We start from the raw sequence: 6,000 nt of genomic DNA, 5'->3' as shown, positions 1-6,000 counted from the left end.
ATCCATCCATCCATCTATCCTTCTGTGTTGCTGTTGACAGCAGCTAGGTGGAATAGTGAACAGAATGCCAGGCCTGAAATCAGGAAAGCTCATCTTTCTGAGACCAAATCTGGCTTCAGGCGCTTACCACCCATGTGACCCTGGACAAGTCACCTAACCGTGTTCGCTTCTGTTTCCTCATATGTAACATGAGCTAGAGAAGGAAATGTTAAGATACTTCAGTGCCTTAACCAAGAAAACCCCAAATGGGGTCATAAAGAATTACACACTACTGAAAAATGAATGATCAAAAACAACAAATAGACATAGTTCTATACAAATTTATATATTTCTAACTGTCTATCTATCTATCTATCTATCTATCATCTCTATCTCTCTATGTATATATATATATATATATATACACACACACATATATAATCTCTTTATGCCATCTTAATCGATACAGGAGGACCAGTTAAAGATGAATTGACTGAAAGAAATTATCAAGATTAACCAATAATCAATTACTGTTTGAATCTTCTGTTTGACATTTAAGGCTCTTGGCAGTCTAGCAGGAAGGCTACCTTTCTGGTTTTCTTAAATATTATGTCTATAAGGCCAGATTTGTGTTATTTTTTAGGCATCTTTTCTTCTTAGCAGTAGCCTGCTGATAATACATTTACTAATATGAGGTTTATGAATATTTTAAAAACAAATTCTGGCTGTGAGTTGAAGGTGTTATAAGTATTTCTACTGTCATGAAAAAAAATTCTTTTTTTTTTCTCCTAAAAGATTAGCTGCTAAAGTCACTTTTCAGTTACTTCATCCATACACAGCAAAGACTAGAGTAAATGCCCCTCTCCCTTCCCTCCAATTCAATTTGGTTATCTCTTCTTTTTCTAGTCAGTCAATAAACATTTATTGAGCATTTGCTATGTGCCAGGCACTATGCTAAACTCTGTGTGTATTTTTTCCCCAGAAACATACAATTGCAAGGAATGGGCATCAAGTGGTTCATTCAACTGGCACATGAAATTTTTACCCTTATAGTCTTATTCCTCAGGAACAAAGACAGAATGGCTGGTAGATCATTAAATAAGTGAATGTAAAACAGTGTGTGAGAATAGAAAATCCTCCTCAGAGTCCAGAAGATATAGGATTAAGTAGCTCCTTTTATAAATAAAGGCTGTATGACTCAGAGCAAATGACAACCTCTAAGTGGTCCCAAGAAACTGTCTAAATCTCTAGGCTTTAGATCAATTCCTTATTCTGCTTTGATACTGAGTATTTCCTCATTGGGAATTCTATACATTGTTGAAACAAAGATATTATATTGTACTTATACTGTAAGGTATTGTATAGTAATGATTGGAATTTTCCACAAGTATATAAAACATTTTACCAATACTCCAGATCCTTCCTCCAAATACACAAAAGTCTTGATACCATAGAAATATTATGAGTTTTCTCATATTATTATTGTTGAGCATTACAAATTTCAGTATGATATTATGAACTCTTTAAGGTTGATTTTATTTAATAGTCTCTATTGGATTACAAATTCCTTAAAGGCAAAGATTATATTTTGATTAAATTAGATTAAGTTAAATAAAACATTGATTAAGCACTTATTATGGGTCATATTCCACTAAATGTTGGGAATATAAATAATAGGAAAAGAAAATTAGTCCTTGCTCACTCCTAAAGGGGGAAGATGATACATTAAAAGAAGCTAGAACAGGGAGGCAGGAGGTAAAGGTAGGTGTGGGGAGAAAGGCAAAGTAGTTTGGGTCATCAGGGGTTGAGTTGGATTAGAAGCAAATTTAACTAGGTGAATACTTGCTCAAATTTAGGTTCTTATATGTCTTGGTAGCACTTATGTCACCTAATAATGACTTGTACATAATAGATGCTCAAAAGAATCTTTATGGAATGAATGACTAAGTTTCCAAGCTCATAGAAAATGGGGAACATTGCATAAGGAAATGTGGTCACATAAAATCCTGCCCAGGTTCTGTGGGTGTACCTTAATTCCAGTGTATTGCAGTTTTAGATCCTTTCCCTTAACAGTTGTCCTGCTCATTTATTTTTTGAACTTTTTTTTCTTTTCTCTGTACATCTCCTATTCCCTCCCTCTCAGAAGAAGATGCCATCTTACAAATCACTGAAAAAAAAGAAAACTGTTGGTCATTAACTTCCTCCCAAACTCACTTCTGTACTTTAAATAACCTAGCATTATTTCTCATCTTCTCTTCCTTTGCTCTGGTCCCTTCCTGTCTCATCTCTTACCTCTCCTATTTCCTGTTGTCCTCAAAAGGGAGAAAATCCTCTCTTGACCCTACCATTATCTCAAATCATTATCCTGTATTTTTTTCTCCTTTTCACAGTCAAATTCCCTTAAAAAGCTCTCCATAGATATTGTCTCCAATTTCTCATCTCCTGATCTTTTCCCAACTCCTTGCAGTCTAATTTGAATCCCCACCATGTTCTACTTTCACTGAAGTCACCAATGATCTCTTTTCTACTAAATCCAGTAGCATTAGTCCTCAACTTTCTCGACCTTTTTGTTGTGTTTGTCATGGCTAACCACTTCTTACCTCTAAGATACTAACTCCCCCTAGGTTTTTGTGACACTTCTCTCTCTTGCTTCTCTTCTTACCTCTTGTGTAGATAGATTTCTTTTGTAGGATCATTGTCTATGATTCAGATACTGTGCATGAGTATACCCCAGAGCTCTCTGTCATGGGACATCTCATCTTTTCTCTTTATACCCTTTCTCTTGGAAATCTCTTTAGTTTTGTATATTCACTTATAATTTTTATACAGATGACCCTCAAATCTTATTTATTTCTGATAATTCTCTGACAATGATTTCCTGACCACCTCACAATATCCATATGGCTCCCTATCACCTATAGGATCTAAGCTTCAATTATAATCAATTATTGATTGAATCTTCGGTTTGGCATTTAAAACTCTGGACAGTCTAGCAGGAAGGCTACCTTTCTGGTTTTCTTAAATATCATGTCTCTCCATGTACTCTGTAATCCAGTCTTATTGGCCTTCCTGCTGTTCCTCACACATACCATTCCATCTCCCAAATCAGTTCCTTTGCACCGACTACTCCACATGCCTAGAATCTTCTTCCTACTCACACCCACCTCCTTCAGTCCCTGAACTCCTTCAAGATTCAATTCAAATGTCACTTCTACAAGAGCCTTCACCTTTAAGTACCTTTCCCTTTAAGGTTCCCTTGAATCTGCACAGTATGAATCTTTTGCATACCTATTTGTGTACATGTTTCCCCCATTAAAATGTAAACTCTTTGAGGACAAGAACTGTTTTTTTTTAATCTGTATCCCCAGAACTTAGTATAGTACCTTACTTATTCAGTGTTTAATAAATGTTTGCCAAAGAGTTTGATTGATCCTGTATTTACTTATCTATGAATATATTGCATCTCAGCAGTAGAATATAAGCTCTTTGACATCAGAGGCTTCTGTCTTTTTATTTCAAATGTTAGCACAATGCCTGACACAAGCTAAGAAATTGAATGATTTTTATATATTGATTTCTTCCCCCACATTGAATGTTAAAGTTGGATCAGATTCTGAAATACTTTCTCCTCCTAAAATCATAAAATGACAACAATAAAGGTAGTTTTTTGCTGGATTCCTAAGGAAAAATAAGGCATAACAAAACCATGCCCCAAATTCATCATTATTCAAATGTGGTACACTGAATGATGGGTGAGGAGTTTGGATATTTGGGTTCAAATTTATCCTCAGACATGAATGAATGAATGAAGTATTTATTAACTGTTAGCATTTTTAAAGTATTATGTTTAATTCTGATTATACAAATATAAAAGAAAGATAGTCACTGCTCTCAAAAAGTTCATATTCTGATGGGAGAAATGACACATTTGGAAGGTTTCATCTGCAAGTCAGAGGAAAATGTCCCATAGTCCTCAGAGTTATGTGGCAAAACAAATGTTAATGCCTCTTCTTCAATGGCATTATTTAATGTCACTATTCTTAGCACTGTTAACTTCAAGATTGTAAGCTGGTCTGATCAGGGTCTGAGGAAGATAGTGGTCAAAGTGATAACATTTCCCAGCTCTGTGATCATGGGCAAGCCACAACTTCTCAGAGACTTATTTTCTTTATCTATTGAATAGTGATCATAAGACTCATAATGCCTCCTTGATAAAGTTGTGCTGAAGAAAATACTTTGCACAATTTTAAATGTATTGCCATTGTGAATTGAAAAAGCCAAAAAATCATAATATGAGATACACAAGGAAATTAAATTAGGCTTAAAGAAATCATAGAAAATGAGACAATATTAGTAATAAACATGTGCAGTAAATGGCAAAACATCTAAATTTATAAAGGAAAATTCTAATTAAATTGTGAATGATAGAGATAGTAACATAACACTAATAGGAATCTTTAATACTCACCTCACTGAACTGGGAAAAATCTATCAGAAAGATAAACAAAAGTGAAACTGTAAAACTGAACAAACTGCTTGAGAATTTAGAGCTAAAAGATTCCTAGCACATTCCACATGGGACTATGAAAGAATACATGCATTTCTCAGAATCACATGATACAGCTTCAAAGATAGACCACATATTAGAGAACAAAAAAATTTACAAATATATGTCACAGGTAGACTCACTAAATATATTCTTTTTAAATCACAATGAAATAAAAATAGAAATCAATTCAGGGAACATGATCAAGATATAGAACTAAGTAGAGACAATAATGAAATGCAAAGTATGAGTTGGTCAAAAAACAAATAATAGAAAAAAATTAACAGGTATGTGAAAGAAAATTATAATGATGATTAAATATATCTTGGAGTGGGGAGGGGGTGTTCCCCTAATGCATTCTTCAGAGAAAAAAATGTTATAGCTTTAATATAAAAGTTACAACTAAGCATCCCTAAACATTTATACTAATGAAATTGAAAAAAAGAGAGGAATAAGTAAGTAATTGAATATTCCATTTTTAAAAAGTGAGACCAAAAACCAAAAATATCATCAAAAAGGAAATCTTAAAAGAGAAGAAATGAATAAATTGGAAACCACAAAGATAGAACTTAAAAATAAAACAAAATCTGATTTTCTTTTTTAAAAAAAAGCCAACAAAATATATAACCTTTTTGTAGTTCAGTCGTTTTTCAGTCATGTCTGACTCCTTGTGACTTTCTTTGGTGTTTTCTTGGCAAAGATACTGTAGTGGTTTGCTATTTTTTCTCTATTTTATTTTACAGATGAGAAAAGTGAGGCAAATAAGGTTTAGTGACATGCCCAGAGTCCCACAGCTAATAAGTATCTCATGAAGGTGAGCCTTCCTGACTCCAGGCCTGGTAATCTATCTACTGTGCCACCTAACTGGTCCCTTATAAACCTCTTCCCAAATTTATTTTGTTAAAGGAAGAAAATCAAGTCAATGAAACAAAAATTATCAAGATAAAGCCATAATAAACAGAGAAGAAATAATTAAAATTTTCAGACTCTCTCACACATAGCTGAAAACATCTCCATCTGTGTTTTTGTAGAAATGGAGTATCATGAATGTGAAACATTCGATAAATCATCATAAATTTTCAATATATTATTTAGTTTTCTCTACCTTTTTATTCTTTTAAAAATATGTATTATAAAACATAATTTTCTGGGAGGGACTGGGAAAACAATAAGGTGGGAAATAAACTGTAAAAATAAAAACTGTATCAATATACCTTTATTTCGAAAATGAATGTAATTTGGTGTTTCGAGGATTTATATGACCACTGTGTTCATTGATTTATTTCTTAATACTTTCCTGGACTTTCTGCTTATAATCAGTACAGAAATGGCAGGTTGATAAGAAAGGGGCTGTTATTTGAACATAAATTTCTTGCATATATTCTCTACTCCATCCATGGTCCCTTTTTCTTTCTTGTATTGGTCCCCTGAGTTGCATTTGAAGGCTTAAGTTGCTCTCTGAGAACTGCATAAGC

General features: G+C 33.5%; 1 protein-coding gene across 1 annotated transcript in view; it reads left to right on the top strand.

Annotated features, from left to right (window-relative positions):
• GRID2 (glutamate ionotropic receptor delta type subunit 2) overlaps positions 1–6,000 on the top strand; it is a 919,201-nt gene that overhangs the window by 342,223 nt on the left and 570,978 nt on the right. The window lies entirely within an intron of this gene.

The sequence above is a fragment of the Petaurus breviceps genome, unplaced genomic scaffold (genome assembly GCF_028583685.1).
Source record: "Petaurus breviceps papuanus isolate PSGF00001 unplaced genomic scaffold, PetGlider_PUasm1.0 126, whole genome shotgun sequence".
Taxonomy (NCBI): Eukaryota; Metazoa; Chordata; class Mammalia; order Diprotodontia; family Petauridae; genus Petaurus; species Petaurus breviceps.
The sequence above is the reverse complement of the archived record's forward strand: the minus strand, read 5'-3'. Positions and strand labels throughout refer to the sequence as shown.